Here is a 19,965-nt window from a genome sequence, read left to right as displayed (position 1 = left end):
ACAAGAAGCTCTTTTTCGTAGTTAATGAGCACGCGCGTGAGAGTGCTATGAAAAATGAAAGAAGAATGGAAAAAATTTAAATGCGCGGAATGTGCTCGCTCTCTCAAATCTTGAAAACAATAAACCACCCACTCAAATACCGAATTTACATTTCATTATATTACACAAAACGTGTTTAGATATGAAGTAATGCAATTATCAGCTGGCTCATAAAAACGTGCTATGAAAGAGAAGAAACATATTCTCTCGCCAATGTTAACGCGGATGAGATAGAAATTAGAGAAATCGAAGAAAGAATTATCCATATAAGAAAACACAAGTGACGGGTTAAATAGATACTACTTAGATAAATGGAATTTTTTTTTTTTTGATTGAAGCAAATCGCAACATCTATTAGTTATCTAGTATATGCTCATACATACAGCTGCGAACACGAAAGAAGCAGTGACAATTTTTACAAACGTTTATTTTTTTTATACATTTTTCTAATTTTTTATTTATTTAAATTTAACTTAAAAAATTTAATAAATGTAAAACGCGATAACCTCCGAAGAGATTTTAGGCCGAGCTTCTCTTCCAATTTGCGTCGTGCTCCTTTTAATTTTTCCTTCATATTGGCGAGACGGTATCTACTTGTTTAATACCGACTCGGAACGGCATCTGCTTGGCAGATCAGTTTTCACTGAGAGAGCTTTTCATGGCAGAAATACACTCGGAGTGCTTGCCAAACACTGCCGATTTACGAAGCCCAGCCTAGAAAAGTTTCCTTCTAATAGAAAAAACGTATTTCTAAAACTTTGGTGTTGTTTTGCCTGGGGCTGATCCGGCTCCTGGGAATCTTCTGTGTGGCAGGCGGAGCTCGCTACCATCACACCACGGCGGCCACTGTGTAATACTAGACTTGGTTGGGCTAAAAAACTGCATACTCGAAACAACTCTGAAAACACTAAAAAATTCGAAATTTTCGTAAAATATTTTTCGTAAACGTTTTTGAGATTGGTTTGCATAGCTTTTATGACAAAAATCTTAAAAGTTTTTTCTTAAATCATCGCAAATAAAAGGAAATAATATTTTATATGACGAAATTTGAAAAAAAAGTGCCACTGCTATTTTCGTGTTCCAATTGTACCATTGATGTCAATCTCTGTCGGTTGTCAGCCAAAAACTTTGCATCGAGAACACGAAACAAAATAAAAATGATTTAAAATGCCATATTTTAGCTACATTTTGGAAAACGCTTTATTAAAAAAAATGGTTAATCTAAGAATTGGTTTCATAAGCTCCCTTTCTCAGCATAGGTTCAATACATTTCACTTGATGCAACTTTTTAGATACGAATTTTCGGACCGATAGCCAAGATATGGTATATTCCACTTAGGTTCGATATGTCCCATTCATGGGAATATTTAATAAAAACAAAAGTTAGTGATTCACCTAAATTGTGTAGACTATTCTCAGCAGATTCTTCGTTGTTGTTTTTGTAGCAGCGCTTAGCCCCATCTAATAGGTGCGACAGATCACAAATTGTCGTCAATGTCCTCTAACGGGAGTCCAAGAAAACTTGTACTTTCAACAGGGGGACCATAGTGAGGGGGGTGTTAGAGGCGTTGGTACCACATTACAATTGAAGAGATGGTTGGTGTGATGCAAGCAGGATTTACATTTTGTATGTCGGTGTTTATTCTAGATAGGTAAGAGTTTAACCTGTTACAGTACCCAGATCGATTTGAGCTAGAGCGACGCACGCTTCCCTAGGGAGAGTTCGATTCACTTCTGCGAGTTCTGGGTATTTTTCTTTAAGAACAGATTCTTCGTCGAATTATGCGCTGCATGTCAAATACTTCTAAGACCAAATATAATTCCCAAAAATATTGCAATTCTTAATAAAATTTGTAAATATTATAAAAATGGTGATGCATTGGCGAACCAAAGTATACAGGGATGTGCAATACAGCTCTCCTCTCTCTCTAAGCAAGGCGCTCCTCAAGCGATTTTTTGTTGTTTTATAAATTTTGTAACTGTGACGTGAGAATTTCCCACCCATCAAATACAATCAAAAGTGCGAGCATCCGTATTTATTCACGTATATATACATATCGACGTATCGAAGTGCCACATCGTCAACAAGAGATTACTTGGCGTAAGAGATTTTCGCATGAGGCAGGCCAAACCAGCTTACATATATCAACCACCAGCTGGGGCAGTGCGTACACATCCCATAAAAATTTATGTATATATGTAAATATATAAATCCACGTGCTAGTACAATAGTATAAGTAGTTGTTGAGAGACTATCTGAAACGTTATAAAATGTTTTAGAACTTTAGCAAAATAATCAAGACATTTTAAAGCCGCATGAAATGTTCATGTACTGTGGTGAGTTGTATTTAGAAAAGTACCTACAAGTCGATTTGAGATTGTGCAAGAAATAAATAAAGTAAATATTAGTTGTATTCAGAAATCGCAAAAAATACCAATAGCATTTTAAATATTTATTCCCAGTTGTAGTTTTGCATAGGATGTTATGACTTCAATCGCATGCTAGATAGATATATACCTTGTTTATACCGACACAATAACCGTGCCGTGATAAACCGATTTGGTTCAGCACACATGTATGTATGTATGTATTTGCTTGAATTGCTATATCGATATCAAAGCAAACGTCCTTAACCTCTTCAGACCCGAGCATGATCTAAACATGGTTTTAATGTTTTTTTTTATACTCAGTTGAGCAGAGCTCACAGAGTATATTAAGTTTGATTGGATAACGGTTGGTTGTACATATATAAAGGAATCGAGATAGATATAGACTTCCATATATCAAAATAATCAGGATCGGAAAAAAATTTGATTGAGCCATGTCCGTCCGTCCGTCCGTCCGTCCGTCCGTCCGTTAACACGATAACTTGAGTAAATTTTGAGGTATCTTGATGAAATTTGGTATGTAGGTTCCTGAGCACTCATCTCAGATCGCTATTTAAAATGAACGATATCGGACTATAACCACGCCCACTTTTTCGATATCGAAAATTTCGAAAAACCGAAAAAGTGCGATAATTCATTACAAAAGACCGATAAAGCGACGAAACTTGGTAGATGAGTTGAACTTATGACGCAAAATAGAAAATTAGTAAAATTTTGGACAATGGGCGTGGCACCGCCCACTTTTAAAAGAAGGTAATTTAAAAATTTTGCAAGCTGTAATTTGGCAGTCGTTAAAGATATCATGATGAAATTTGGCAGGAACGTTACTCTTATTACTATATGTACGCTTAATAAAAATTAGCAAAATCGGAGAAGGTGCACGCCCACTTTTAAAAAAAATTTTTTTTAAAAGTAAAATTTTAACAAAAAATTTAATATCTTTACAGTATATAAGTAAATTATGTCAAGATTCAACTCCAGTAATGATATGGTGCAACAAAATACAAAAATAAAAGAAAATTTAAAAATGGGCGTGGCTCCGCCCTTTTTCATTTAATTTGTCTAGGATACTTTTAACGCCATAAGTCGAACAAAAATTAACCAATCCTTTTGAAATTTGGCAGCGGCATAGATTTTATGGCGTTAACTGTTTTCTGTGAAAATGGGCGAAATCGGTTGATGCCACGCCCAGTTTTTATACACAGTCGTCCGTCTGTCCTTCCGCATGGCCGTTAACACGATAACTTGAGCAAAAATCGATATATCTTTACTAAACTCAGTTCACGTACTTATCTGAACTCACTTTATCTTGGTATGAAAAATGAACGAAATCCGACTATGACCACGCCCACTTTTTCCATATCGAAAATTACGAAAAATGAAAAAAATGCCATAATTCTATACCAAGTACGAAAAAAGGGATGAAATATGGTAAGGTAATTGGATTGTTTTATTGACGCGAAATATAACTTTAGAAAAAACTTTATAAAATGATTGTGACACCTACCATATTAAGTAGAAGAAAATGAAAAAGTTCTGCAGGGCGAAATAAAAAACCCTTAAAATCTTGGCAGGTATTACATATATAAATAAATTAGCGGTATCCAACAGATGATGTTCTGGGTCACCCTGGTCCACATTTTGGTCGATATCTGGAAAACGCCTTCACATATACAACTACCACCACTCCCTTTTAAAACCCTCATTAATATCTTTAATTTGATACCCATATCGTACAAACTCATTCTAGAGTCACCCCTGGTCCTCCTTTATGGCGATATTTCGAAAAGGCGAACACCTATAGAACGAAGGCACACTCCCTTTTAAAAATACTCATTAACACCTTTCATTTGATACCCATATCGTACAAACAAAGTCTAGAGTCACCCATGGTCCAGAAAGGCCTACTCCCTCTTAAAATACTCATTAACTCCTTTCGTTTGATAACCATATTGCACATACGAATTCTAGGGTCACCCCTGGTCCACCTTTATGGCGATATCTCGAAACGGCGTCCACCTATGGAACTAAGGATTACTCCCTTTTAAAATACTCATTAACACCTTTCATTTGGTACCCATATCGTACAAACGCATTCTAGAGTCACACCTGGTCCATCTTTATGGCGATATCTCGAAAAGGCGTCCACCTATAGAACTAAGGCCCACTCCCTCTTAAAATACTCATTAACTCCTTTCGTTTGATACCCATATTGCACAAACGAATTCTAGAGTCACCCCTGGCCCACCTTTATGGCGATATCTCGAAAAGGCGAACACCTATAAAACGAAGGCCCACTCCCTTTTAAAAATACTCATTAACACCTTTCATTTGATACCCATATCGTACAAACAAAGTCTAGAGTCACCCCTGGTCCAGAAAGGCCTACTCCCTCTTAAAATACTCATTAACTCCTTTCGTTTGATACCCATATTGCACAAACGAATTCTAGGGTCACCCCTGGTCCACCTTTATGGCGATATCTCGAAACGGCGTCCACCTATGGAACTAAGGATTACTCCCTTTTAAAATACTCATTAACACCTTTCATTTGGTACCCATATCGTACAAACGCATTCTAGAGTCACACCTGGTCCATCTTTATGGCGATATCTCGAAAAGGCGTCCACCTATAGAACTAAGGCCCACTCCCTCTTAAAATGCTCATTAACTCCTTTCGTTTGATACCCATATTGCACAAACGAATTCTAGAGTCACCCCTGGCCCACCTTTATGGCGATATCTCGAAACGGCGTCCACCTATAGAACTAAGGCCCACTCCCTTTTAAAATACTCATTAACACCTTTCGTTTGATGCCCATATTGTGCAAACAAATTCTAGGGTCACCCCTGGTCCACCTTTATGGCGATATCTCGAAACGGCGTCCACCTATGGAACTAAGGATTACTCCCTTTTAAAATGCTCATTAACACCTTTCATTTGATACCCATATCATACGAACAAATTCTAAAGTCACCCCTGGTCCACCTTTATGGCGATATCTCGAAAAGGCGAACACCTATAAAACGAAGGCCCACTCCCTTTTAAAAATACTCATTAACACCTTTCATTTGATACCCATATCGTACAAACAAAGTCTAGAGTCACCCCTGGTCCAGAAAGGCCTACTCCCTCTTAAAATACTCATTAACTCCTTTCGTTTGATACCCATATTGCACAAACGAATTCTAGGGTCACCCCTGGTCCACCTTTATGGCGATATCTCGAAACGGCGTCCACCTATGGAACTAAGGATTACTCCCTTTTAAAATACTCATTAACACCTTTCATTTGGTACCCATATCGTACAAACGCATTCTAGAGTCACACCTGGTCCACCTTTATGGCGATATCTCGAAAAGGCGTCCACCTATAGAACTAAGGCCCACTCCCTCTTAAAATACTCATTAACTCCTTTCGTTTGATACCCATATTGCACAAACGAATTCTAGAGTCACCCCTGGCCCACCTTTATGGCAATATCTCGAAACGGCGTCCACCTATAGAACTAAGGCCCACTCCCTTTTAAAATACTCATTAACATCTTTCGTTTGATGCCCATATTGTGCAAACAAATTCTAGGGTCACCCCTGGTCCACCTTTATGGCGATATCTCGAAACGGCGTCCACCTATGGAACTAAGGATTACTCCCTTTTAAAATGCTCATTAACACCTTTCATTTCATACCCATATCGTACAAACGCATTCTAGAGTCACCCCTGGTCCATCTTTACGGCGATATCTCGAAAAGGCGTCCATCTATAGTACTTAGGTCCACGCCCTTTTAAAATACTCATTAATACCTTTCATTTGATACCCATATCGTACAAACGCATTCTAGAGTCAACCCTGATCCACCTTTATGGCTATATCCCTAAATGGCGTCCACCTATAGAACTATGGCCCACTCCCTCATAAAATACTCTTTAATGCCTTTCATTTGATACACATGTCATACAAACACATTCCACGGTTTCCCTCGGTTCATTTTCCTGCATGGTTATTTTCCCTTATGTTGTCACCATAGCTCTCAACTGAGTATGTAATGTTCGGTTACACCCGAACTTAACCTTCCTTACTTGTTTTTTTTGTTTTTTGTAGTTGTGGAGGTATAAAAAAACACATGTTTTGAAAGATATAAACATTTTTATTTGTAAGTATGGAAAAATCGGGTGCACATATGTGTACTTCAGGTCTCACTTATGTTATTTCGAGTTGAGATTTTTCACGGTGTGATAGTCTTCAAAACAATTATTTTTTAAAATACATACATAGGTAGATATTACATTTTACACAAATGGTGCGGCAACGTGAAGAGCACTTCGGATGACGACATTTTGAGGCGAAGTTATTGTCTACGAATCTCGGCTGATGGCCGACATTGTCCAGTCTGGTTTCGGTTTGTGGCTGTGGAATAATCTGGCGGCGTTTCTTTGCAGGAAGTTCATCGACATAGTCTAATTCGTCGTCTGTAACATTCAAACGGGATCTTTTCGAGGCACTGGTGCTGGAACGAGAACTAGTTCCAGGAAGTTCAACTCTTCCGCCTTCATAGTTCATCATCGCTTTGGCCAGATTAAGTCTGTTCTAATTTGTCCTTGCGTTGGATGTCTTCTTCAGCACAGCAACGCCTGTACATAATCCAACAATTGACGGAAATTAGGTCAAGGAAATGACAGAAAGTTTTAACTGTTCATTTATTTGTTCGCATACTACACCGGTAGTAAGCAATTAGCCTGTCGCATAAGTCAATCCCACCCATACAGGTGTTGTAATTTCTAATAGCTGCTGGCCAAAATAAATCTCAAAAGTTCTTAAGACCAAGAGGATTTGGCTTAGATGGTACATATTGGCGAAATTCACATCGTCCTGAAAATGGAATCATTTGTTCGTCTATGGACATATGCTTAGACCGTGGCAACTTATGGCATTTCTTCAAAATGGGGTCTATTAGTGGTCTTATTTTCCATAGTTTGTCATCGGCATTTGGCTTATTTATATCTACAAAAATTTCGAAGCTCAAAAAATCTGTCTCATTGTATCCGCAGTAATAGGCACACATAAATCTCTATTCCAGTAAAGCTTACCTTGAGGATATTTGAGGTTGCCCATCATCAAGTGCACGCCTGCAACTTAATCATTTCTTCGCTGTCCGTTTCCATGAAATCTGAAGGTAGGTACTCATCATCGCTATCTCCAGAGAAGTCCAAGTCGCTATCATTCAATAAAGCCTAAATTTCTGGGTCGTCCATGTTGAAACTGAAAATCGGTCATACATTACACAAAACTAATGTTTAGTCCTGAGGTACACATATGTGCACCACAGAAAATAAGGAAAAGTTACGCGGGTAGAATTAAGAAAAATGTAAAACTTACCTTTTCACACGATAATCCAACACTTCAACTGTAGTATCCACTTTGAATTACCAAAAAAAGTGAACAATTAATTTTTTATAGAATTTCAAAGTTACTGCGTAGGCGTCTCTTGCAAAAATTCTCAACTGTCATATTCAAATTAGATAAATACATAAAAAATAAGTGTTTAGGGCCACCTAGTGATACATAGTGGAAACTTTGATAGCTTTAGAAGAATTTGTAGTACAAACCTTTACCATAATATGTCACTAAGATGATTAAGTTGTATGAAATTAAAAGTGCACATATGTGTACCGAGGGTCTGAAGAGGTTAAATAACTTAATATTTTTCATTGAACAGCTTAAATTTCAACAAATTGTAAGAAATTGTATTCCTCCTTTTATTTCCCAAAACCTAGTTATTTAAGTAAAGTAATTGTGACGAACAGTTTGTTTTCAATACGCGTTCACTCCGAAAAGAGTTTATACGATTGTTCTAACCGTCTGGAGAAATTTACTATCGATTTGAAAACAAAGCTAGGTCGCGTCGCTTCGTATTTTCAAAGCGATTTGAAAAACTGTTTATACATGGGTTTTGAGTGTAATCGCATTAAATCCATGCGACACATGCTTGAAACACAATGCCCTGACGCCGCGAAATAAACGCGGCGAACTTCGCCTTTTCAAAAATGGAATCCACGTAATTACATGAAGGCGAACACAATGAAAGCGAAGAGCGAAATTTGGGCGATGACGACAAAAATCCCAAGGACTGCTGCTGTTAAATTTTTTTAAGTATAAAAAAAGAAAACATAATATCCAAAAACAAATTTTTTGTTTTTTTTTACATATAATTAATTTTACTGCAAAAACACGTTCAACAAGTAAGGAAGGTTAAGTTCGGGTGTAACCGAACATTACATACTCAGTTGAGAGCTATGGTGACAACATAAGGGAAAATAACCATGTAGGAAAATGAACCGAGGGAAACCCTGGAATGTGTTTGTATGACATGTGTATCAAATGAAAGGCATTAAAGAGTATTTTATGAGGGAGTGCGCCATATTTCTATAGGTGGACGCCATTTAGGGATATAGCCATAAAGGTGGATCAGGGTTGACTCTAGAATGCGTTTGTACGATATGGGTATCAAATGAAAGGTATTAATGAGTATTTTAAAAGGGCGTGGACCTAAGTTCTATAGATGGACGCCTTTCCGAGATATCGCCGTAAAGATGGACCAGGGGTGACTCTAGAATGCGTTTGCACAATATGGGCATCAAACGAAAGGTGTTAATGAGTATTTTAAAAGGGAGTGGGCCTTAGTTCTATAGGTGGACGCCGTTTCGAGATATCGTCATAAAGGTGGACCAGGGGTGAATCTAGAATGCGTTTGTACGATATGGGTATTAAATGAAAGGTGTTAATGAGTATTTTAAAAGGGAGTAATCCTTAGTTCCATAGGTGAACGCCGTTTCGAGATATCGCCATAAAGGTGGACCAGGGGTGACCCTAGAATTTGTTTGTACAATATGGGCATCAAACGAATGGTGTTAATGAGTATTTTAAAAGGGAGTGGGCCTTAGTTCTATAGGTGGATGCCGTTTCGAAATATCGCCATAAAAGTGGACCAGGGGTGACTCTAGAATGTGTTTTTACGATATGGATATCAAATTAAAGGTATTAATGAGGATTTTAAAAGGGAGTGGTAGTTGTTGTATAGGTGGTCGCCTTTTCGAAATATCGCCATAAAGGTGGACCAGGGGTGACTCTAGAATGCGTTTGTACGATATGGATATCAAATTAAAGGTATTAATGAGTATTTTAAAAGGGAGTAATCCTTAGTTCCATAGGTGGACGCCGTTTCGAGATATCGCCATAAAGGTGGACCAGGGGTGACCCTAGAATTTGTTTGTACAATATGGGTATCAAAAGAAAGGTGTTAATGAGTATTTTAAAAGGGTGTGGGGCTTAGTTCTATAGGTGGACACCTTTTCGGAATATCGCCACAAAGGTGGACCAGGGGTGACTCTAGAATGTGTTTGTACGATATGGGTATCAAATTAAAGGTATTAATGAGGGTTTTAAAAGGGAGTGGTGGTTGTTGTATAGGTGGTCGCATTTTCGAGATATCGCCATAAAGGTGGACCAGGGGTGACCCTAGAATTTGTTTGTACAATATGGGCGTCAAAAGAAAGGTGATAATGAGTATTTTAAAAGGGAGTATTCCTTAGTTCCATAGGTGGACGCCGTTTCGAGATATCGCCATAAAGGTGGACCAGGGGTGACCCTAGAATTTGTTTGTACAATATGGGTATCAAAAGAAAGGTGTTAATGAGTATTTTAAAAGGGTGTGGGGCTTAGTTCTATAGGTGGACACCTTTTCGGAATATCGCCACAAAGGTGGACCAGGGGTGACTCTAGAATGTGTTTGTACGATATGGGTATCAAATTAAAGGTATTAATGAGGGTTTTAAAAGGGAGTGGTGGTTGTTGTATAGGTGGTCGCATTTTCGAGATATCGCCATAAAGGTGGACCAGGGGTGACCCTAGAATTTGTTTGTACAATATGGGCGTCAAAAGAAAGGTGATAATGAGTATTTTAAAAGGGAGTATTCCTTAGTTCCATAGGTGGACGCCGTTTCGAGATATCGCCATAAAGGTGGAGCAGGGGTGACGCTAGAATTTGTTTGTACAATATGGGTATCAAAAGAAAGGTGTTAATGAGTATTTTAAAAGGTTGTGGGGCTTAGTTCTATAGGTGGACGCCTTTTCGAGATATCGCCATAAAGGTGGACCAGGGGTGACTCTAGAATGAGTTTGTACGATATGGGTATCAAATTAAAGGTATTAATGAGAGTTTTAAAAGGGAGTGGTGGTAGTTGTATATGTGAAGGCATTTTCCAGATATCGACCAAAATGTGGACTAGGGTGACCCAGAACATTATCGGTTGGATACCGCTAATTTATTTATATATGTAATACCTTTCAAGATTTTAAGGGTGTTTTATTTCGCCCTGCAGAACTTTTTCATTTTCTTCTACTTAATATGGTAGGTGTCACAACCATTTTATAAAGTTTTTTCTAAAGTTATATTTCGCGTCAATAAAACAATCCAATTACCTTACCATGTTTCATCCCTTTTTTCGTATTTGGTATAGAATTATGGCATTTTTTTCATTTTTCGCAATTTTCGATATCGAAAAAGTGGGCGTGGTCATAGTCGGCTTTCGTTCATTTTTCATACCAAGGTAAAGTGGGTTCAGATAAGTACGTGAACTGAGTTTAGTAAAGATATATCGATTTTTGCTCAAGTTATCGTGTTAACGGCCATGCGGAAGGACAGACGGACGACTGTGTATAAAAACTGGGCGTGGCATCAACCGATTTCGCCCATTTTCACAGAAAACAGTTAACGCCATAAAATCTATGCCCCTACCAACTTTCAAAAGGATTGGTTAATTTTTGTTCGATTTATGGCATTAAAAGCATCCTAGACAAATTAAATGAAAAAGGGCCGAGCCACGCCCATTTTTAAATTTTCTTTTATTTTTGTATTTTGTTGCACCATACCATTACTGGAGTTGAATCTTGACATAATTTCCTTATATACTGTAAAGATATTAAATTTTTTGTTAAAATTTTACTTAAAAAATTTTTTTTTTTTAAAGTGGGCGTGGTCCTTCTCCGATTTTGCTAATTTTTATTAAGCGTAGATACAGTAATAAGAGTAACGTTCCTGCCAAATTTCATCATGATATCTTCAACGACTGCCAAATTACAGCTTGCAAAAGTTTTAAATTACCTTCTTTAAAAAGTGGGCGGTGCCACGCCCATTGTCCAAAATTTTACTAATTTTATATTTTGCGTCATAAGTTCAACTCATCTACCAAGTTTCGTCGCTTTATCTGTCTTTTGTAATGAATTATCGCACTTTTTCGATTTTTCGAAATTTTCGATATCGAAAAAGTGGGCGTGGTTATAGTCCGATATCGTTCATTTTAAATAGCGATCTGAGTTGAGTGCTCAGGAACCTACATACCAAATTTCATCAAGATACCTCAAAATTTACTCAAGTTATCGTGTTAACGGACGGACGGACGGACGGACATGGCTCAATCAAATTTTTTTTCGATCCTGATTATTTTGATATATGGAAGTCTATATCTATCTCGATTCCTTTATATATATACAACCAACCGTTATCCAATCAAACTTAATATACTCTGTGAGCTCTGCTCAACTGAGTATAAAAACATTGGGAGGGATATCGAAAGACGTGTTTCGGTATCATTATTAATAAACCGGCAACTATTGATTAATATTATTAAAAACAAAAAGGTATTTAGCACAAACATTTGCTAAATTTTCGTTTTTTCAATCAATGTTTTCAACTAACTGGGTACGTGCGCTGTCAAAAATTTAAACTCATGCAAGCTTATGGAAACGTACGTAACGTGCGCCGTATACATGTAAACTGTATTTTTAAATTAAAGGGTTATAATATTAATGTTCGCCCTCCGGATTAACACAGCTCTTAAAATTTTGGGCGTTTTTTAGCAGTCAAGTGCTAAAGCAAACAATTAAACAAGTTTTAATTGTTTTCGTTTTATTTCTACATAATGGCCACTCTGAATAAACAGCCTCAATGTCGCACGGCATTGTGTTTCAAGCAATATGCGCACGTTTAAACAAAATAATAGACGTCCATATAGAAAAATTTACCAACATAGAAAAAGATTTTAAGTGCATCATGCCCATCATCATGTCTGTCCGCTCATAAAACGATATCTTATGGCGTTTTCTGTTCTGAGAATGATCTCGCCCTTTTGGTTCTTCTGAGCTCTCTCGTATGTTTATGTGTTCCTTTCATAACACATTTCCTACTAAAAAATCAATCATTTTGCAGAGCGCCAATTGACCTAATTCAAAAGTTAGAATCTAAGTGTGCAACGTGGGGGTAACATTTCTTTTTTTTTCAGAAACGAAAACGCTATTATTCAAAATTTCGTTTGGATCCAGAATGAACTGGTATTAAAAATGGACATACTATAACCACGCCTACTTTATCGATTTCGAAAAATAGAACAAATGGGATAATTCATAAATGAATACTCAATGTCTTCAAAAGAAGCAATGTAAAACTAAAAAAAGTCACGAAACGGGCTGGAAACAGTTCAAAAACTCTTCCGAACACATTTGCAAAACAATCCCGAGCTAGTCTCGAATTGATCCCAAAAATAAACGCGAGTTTGCTACGAAAAAGTCACAAAATGATCCAGATCAGCCTTCGAAAGGATTTCGAGGGTGATCCCGAAAACAATCGTCATATTATCCTGAAATGATTTTGAGTTTTTCCCGAAATCTGGCCGAAACAATCCCCTCATAATTTCGAAATAGTTCAGAAGTATCATCATGATCACGAAAGCAGTCCCGAAATGATCTAGAAGAGGTCACGAAATATGTAGTTTAAATGTTCTCGAATGCATTCCCGAAAACAGACACAGCATATCCGGTATTTATCACGAGGTTTGAAAATGGTTTCGAACCAATTTCGAAACGATATAGTAATGATCTCTAAATGGCGTTTAAGTGATTTCGAAAACAGTCTCGAAATGTCACAAAATAGTTAAAATAATGAAATGGTCGAATAGGGACAGCCCAAAAAAGTCCTAAAGCAATTCCGATACCATAAGGAAATAGTCATTCACAAACAATTGCTAATAAGTTTAAAAATTATCCCGAAATAGTTCCGAAAATAATAAGAAGACAGCAATCCGAAATGTTCTGCTCACTTTTTCAAAATTGCTAGGCTTTGACCTATATCACTGAGCTACCAAAAAATAGGTCAAATAGACTCAGTTCTCCAAAAATGACTTAGATCTCCGTCCATATGACCCATATAGCAAATCTCCGTCCATATGACCCATATAGTCAATGATCGTAGGTCAAATAGACTCAAAATTATGACGCTTTAAAAACACCTTTTGGAAGAAAGGATGGCGAATCACATTTTAAATCAATATCGTTCTGCAAAAAGACTCCATTTAAAACCTGTTTTTTTCAGACTGTTAGCTATCTGAGTGCCAAACTTCATCAAAATCCGTCCAGCCGTTTTAGCGTGGTTGAGCTATAAAGACAAACCGCTGGACATGCCCATATCGAAACTTTCACATTTCATATTACCATGTTTGTTTGATAGGACATAACGTATTTTATAACTCCGTTAGAAAAATCTCAAAATATTTTGGTTTAGCACTCAAATGAATTCGTATAAAATCAGTTTTTTTTACGTTTTTTTTCATGCATATACAGTAGGTATGTATATACGATGGACATATGCAGGGCCGGATTAACAGGTAGGCAGAATAGGAAGTTGCCTTGGGCCTTCGATTTTAGGGGCCCCCGAAAAATGAAAAAGACTGCTAAAATTTTCTTACAAACATAAAATTCTAGAGAGTGAAAGAAAAATATAATCAGAACTGACAATAAATTTTACTCAAATAAATAAAACTCAATTGACCGCATTCAAAAGGCGACGACCGACGAACTAGACAAGGTTCCTAAAAATGACATTTCAGATTCATTTGACAAATTGTATGAGCGTGCAAAGAAGTGTATCGAAGTGAAAGGAGAATATATTGAATAATAAAAAAGGCTTATAACTTTTCTTCAGTTGGAAGGTCATACTGATGAAAGCCTAGCGAAACAAACTTTAAAGTTTCTTACTGAAGAATGTGGTTTAGATATTCAAAATTGTAGAGGACAATAATATGACAACGCATTAAACATGTACGGGAAGTATAAAGGTGTGCAAGCAAGAATATTGAGTTTGAATGAGAATGCGATCTATGTTCCCTGCTACGCGCATTCCCTTAATTTGGTTGGAGAGCATGCTGTCAAGTGCTGTTTTTATGAAGTGCATTTTCTCGTCATTATGCAGACATATAATTTTTTTCCGCTTCCACCTATTGTTGGGGCGTATTAAAAAATAAAATAAACAATGAGAAAACTTTGAAGACATTTTCAACTACACGCTGGGAAGCATATTCGAATACGACGAATGCAATTTACGACTCATTTGATATCATATTAGAGGCTCTAGAGATCATTGCTGATGATGAATCACAAAATACTGATACTCGTTATGAGGCGACGTATATCGCGAATAAAATGCAAACATTCGAATTTGGTTTCATGTTGATTTTATGGAACTCTATTTTGACTGCTAGTCTAAATTGCTTCTAATGAAAAAATTTTGACTGCTATGCGTTCAGTGAGTAAGTCATTGCAAAGCGAAAAAGAAGATTTGCAAACGTGTGGTTTTTTTTTACGGATTGTTAGAAAAGAGTTTAGTTTCATTCCGTGAAAAGTTCAATGATTTCGAGAAAAAACAAAACAATTATTACCTGTTGTAGGTTATAGAGAAATCGTAAAACGTACTCGTCGTAGAAAGACCAAACTAATGACGGAAATGCTCCAGAAGTCCAGAAGTAGAATTTTCGCCTCGCTATGATTTTAGGACAAAAGGTTTCCTCGAAATCATCGACAATCGTCACAGTGAAATCAAACGACGTGCGAAAGTGTATATGGAAGTTTCAGAGAGATTTGCATTTCTCATCAACTTTTCTCTAAGTCATGGAGACCTCCACGAAGCTATAAATAACTTAGCTGTTGTTGTTGTTGTTATAGCGATAAGGTTGCTCCCCGAAGGCTTTGGGGAGTGTTATCGATGTAATGGTCCTTTGCCGGATACAGATCCGGTACGCTCCGGTACCACAGCACCATTAAGGTGCTACCCCGACCATCTCGGGAACGATTTATGTGGCCACATTAAACCTTCAGGCCATTCCCTCCCTACCTACCTCCAAGTTCCATGAGGAGTTTGGGGTCGCCAGAGCCTCGTCTGTTAGTCAAACAGGCTTCGCCGCGGATAGGTGAGGTTGAAAATTGGGTTTGTACAAGCTATATATTGCGCTGGCACCCTGAAGGGTTGCGCTACACAGCCCCTTGAATCTGGTATTTTAGTCGCCTCTTACGACAGCCATACCTACCGCGGGAATATTCTGACCCCCTAACCCGCTGGGGTATAAATAACTTAGTTCGTTTTTATTCTAGAGATTTGAAAGAATTTTTCATTGAAATGAAACAATTCCAAAGTTACGTGAACTCCAGATACACTGATGCACAAAAAACTCATAGTCATTTGTATAAAATTCTAATAGAAGATCAATTAGCCGATGTGTATTTCCTAGCACAGAAATAGCTCTTCGGATTTTTTTAACATTAATGATCACAAATTGTTCTGCCGAACGATCCTTCTCGCAATTAAAAAGAATCAAAGCTGCTGAAAGAGCTACAACGCGACAAGAGCGACTCGAGTTTTTAGGTATACTTTGCATTGAGTCAGATTTATTGAAGAAAATCGATATTGATGATAGATATAATTGACGAATTTGCCGAAAACAAATGTAGAAAACGACATGTTTAAAATATGGATAGTAATTTTATTGATATTATTACAGTGTGACAATAAAATTTTTATGAAAGATATAAGTTTGTATTTTTTAATCGAAAAAGGAGGGAACGGATGTGAAAAAGGGCCCCCAAATTGATGATTGTCTTGGGCCCCGTTGATGGTTAATGCGGCCCTGGACATATGCAAAGCTCCGTCAAGAAAATGTAAATAAAATTTGGACTAGATATGTATATTAGGATATGGCATGTATTCGCAGATACATACAAACCTACCTTAAAAAAAATTTTCATATATATGTATAAAGCTCTTTATATTACAACATGAGTCCTGGGTTGGCTAACGCTTTATATGCCGTGAGGCTTATAATAAGGTAATATATGGATCATAATTACCTTATCAGTCATCGCAGTAAGCAGCGCTGCCGCTGTGTTCCTTATTCCTAATGATGGCTTATGCGTTTTTTTGTTGGGTATGTAAACGTTTTCACGTTGCTTATACATACATACAAATGTAGTAGGTGTGTATATTTGCTACTTAATTTTTCTTCAGGTGTTTTTTGGGTATTTCCCCGTTTTTGCCGATTTTGCTTTCCGCATGCGCCTCTGCCGATAGCGGAAAATACCTCCTCCAGGTACTTAGCGATTGCTTCAATGTCGAATGAATAATTTGAACAAATTAATATGAACTATTATATTATTTATTACAGTGGCAAGTTTAAGTAAATATCGCCAATTAAATTCTTGCCTTTTATTTTCGGTAATATTGGGAAAAAAAATTCGTAACTGAAACTAAAAAAATTCAAAACTTGATAAAATTTTTGAAAAATATCGACTTTTTATAGCGACCGCGGTGGTGTGGTGGTAACGTGCTCCACCTACCACACCGATCATCATGTGTTCAACTTTCGGGCAAAGTGACATGAAAAATTAAGAAATAAGTTTTTTTTAATTACAAGAAAAATTATCTAATCGGTGTCGCCTCTCGTAAGTGATTTGGCCACCATTTAAAGCGTATTTCTGCCATGAAAAGCTTTAAAGCTTCCCTCCCTTGCAAACTCAGTCGGAGTCGGCATAAAACATGTTGGTCCCATCCCGCCAATTTGTTGGGAATATTAAAAGGAGTGCGACGGGAATCGGAAGAGAAGCTCGGCCTAAATATCGTCATACCTCCGATTGCGCGTTGTATATATTTATTTTTTTCTCCTGAAACCATACTAAATTTTCCATGTTTTCTTACAATTGTACTAACAAGCAATTTCTGTTCTGCTCCTATGACCTTGCAAAATATTGACTGCTATTTATAAGGGCGGTTCTTAAAGATTTTTGTATTGTATTACTGAAAGGAAGAAATTTAACTTTTTCAAACCGCCCACACATTAATCACCTTCTGTTTAAGCGACTTAAACTATGAGTTTTTTCTTTCGTTTGTTTCATAAGCGCTGAAATTCTCATCCGGCTTATGAAATATTCTAAACACATAGTTTTAGTTTTTAATTTAAAATTGAGGTTCTTCGAGTAGAAGATGGGGTGCCAATACCTCAGAGCCCAGGGCTCGCCTCCACATCACATTTTGAAAGGGGTCTTCAAATAGAAGATGAGGTGGCTCATTAGAGCGAAACCTCAGAGTTCCCTATGCTCGCCCCAAATTAAATAAATAGAGGTTATTCGAGTAGAAGTTGGGGTGCCAATACCTCAGAGCCCAGTGCTGGCCTCCACATCACATTTTGAAAGGTGTCTTCAAATAGAAGATGAGGTGGCTCATTAGAGCGAAACCTCAGGGTTCCCTATGCTCGCCCCAAATTAAATAAATAAAGGCGTACCGATGTTTTGCATCGTCCCGTGTTTTAAATACACCATAAATAAGATTAACAAGTAAGCAAGGCTAAGTTCGGGTGTAACCGAACATTACATACTCAGCTGAGAGATGTGGAGACAAAATAAGGGAAAATCACCATGTTGTAAAAAGAACCTAGGGTAACCCTGGAATGTGTTTGTATGACATGTGTATCAAATGGAAGGGATTAAAGAGTATTTTAAGAGGAAGTGGACCATAGTTCTATAGATGGACGCCATTTAGGGATATCGCCATAAAGGTGGACCATCCCTGACTCTAGAATGTGTTAATGATAATTTTAAAAGGGAGTGGGCCTAAGTTCTATAGGTGGACGCCTTTTCGAGATATCGCCATAAAGGTGGACCAGGGGTGACTCTAGAATTTATTTTGTGCGATATGGGTATCAAATGAAAGGTATTAATAAGCATTTTAAAAGGGCGTGGGCCTTAGTTCTATAGATGGACGCCGTTTCGAGATATCGCCATAAAGGTGGACCAGGGGTGACTCTAGAATTTATTTTGTACGATATGGGTATCAAATGAAAGGTATTAATGAGTATTTTAAAAGGGCGTGGGCCTAAGTTCTATAGATGGACGCCGTTTCGAGATATCGCCATAAAGATGGATCAGGGGTGACTCTAGAATTTGTTTGTACGATATGAGTATCAAATGAAAGGTATTAATTAGTATTTTAAGAGGGCGTGGGCCTTAGTTCTATATGTGGACGCCTTTTCGGAATATCGTTATAAAAGTGGACCAGGGGTGACTCTAGAATGCGTTTGTACAATATGGGTATCAAATGAAAGGTGTTAATGTGTATTTTAAAAGGGCGTGGGCCTTAGTTCTATAGGTGGACGCCTTTTCGAGATATCGCCATAAAGGTGGACCAGGTGTGACTCTAGAATTTGCTTGTACGATATGGGTATCAAATGAAAGGTGTTAATGAGTATTTTAAAAGGGCGTGCGCCTTAGTTCTATAGGTGGACGCCTTTTCGGAATATCGTTATAAAAGTGGACCAGGGGTGACTCTAGAATGCGTTTGTACAATATGGGTATCAAATGAAAGGTGTTAATGTGTATTTTAAAAGGGCGTGGGCCTTAGTTCTATAGGTGGACGCCTTTTCGAGATATCGCCATAAAGGTGGACCAGGGGTGACTCTAGAATTTGTTTGTACGATATGGGTATCAAATGAAAGGTGTTAATGAGTATTTTAAAAGGGCGTGCGCCTTAGTTCTATAGGTGGACGCCTTTTCGAAATATCGCCATAAAGGTGGACCAGGGGTGACTCTAGAATTTGTTTGTACGATATGGATATCAAATGAAAGGTGTTAATGAGTATTTTAAAAAGGAGTGGGCCTTAGTTCTATATGTGGACGCCTTTTCGAGATATCGCCATAAACGTGGACCAGGGGTGACTACAATTTGTTTGTACGATATGGGTATCAAATGAAAGGTGTTAATCAGTATTTTAAAAGGGCGTGGGCCTTAGTTCTATAGGTGGATGCCTTTTCGAGATATCGCCATAAAGGTGGACCAGGGGTGACTCTAGAATTTGTATGTACGATATGGGTATCAAATGAAAGGTGTTAATGAGTATTTTAAAAGGGCGTGCGCCTTAGTTCTTTAGGTGGACGCCTTTTCGAAATATCGCCATAAAGGTGGACCAGGGGTGACTCTAGAATTTGTTTGTACGATATGGGTATCAAATGAAAGGTGTTAATGAGTATTTTAAAAGGGCGTGCGCCTTAGTTCTTTAGGTGGACGCCTTTTCGAAATATCGCCATAAAGGTGGACCAGGGGTGACTCTAGATTGTGTTTGTACGATATGGGTATCAAATTAAAGGTATTAATGAGGGTTTTAAAAGGGAG

The 19,965-nt window shown here is 37.6% G+C and overlaps 1 protein-coding gene across 21 annotated transcripts in view; it reads left to right on the top strand.

The window, feature by feature from the left end:
• Positions 1-19,965, top strand: part of enc (encore) — a 188,324-nt gene that overhangs the window by 78,309 nt on the left and 90,050 nt on the right. The window lies entirely within an intron of this gene.

This window comes from Eurosta solidaginis, chromosome 5 (genome assembly GCF_040869045.1).
Source record: "Eurosta solidaginis isolate ZX-2024a chromosome 5, ASM4086904v1, whole genome shotgun sequence".
NCBI lineage: Eukaryota > Metazoa > Arthropoda > Insecta > Diptera > Tephritidae > Eurosta > Eurosta solidaginis.
This window is presented reverse-complemented; position numbering and strand designations above follow the sequence as displayed.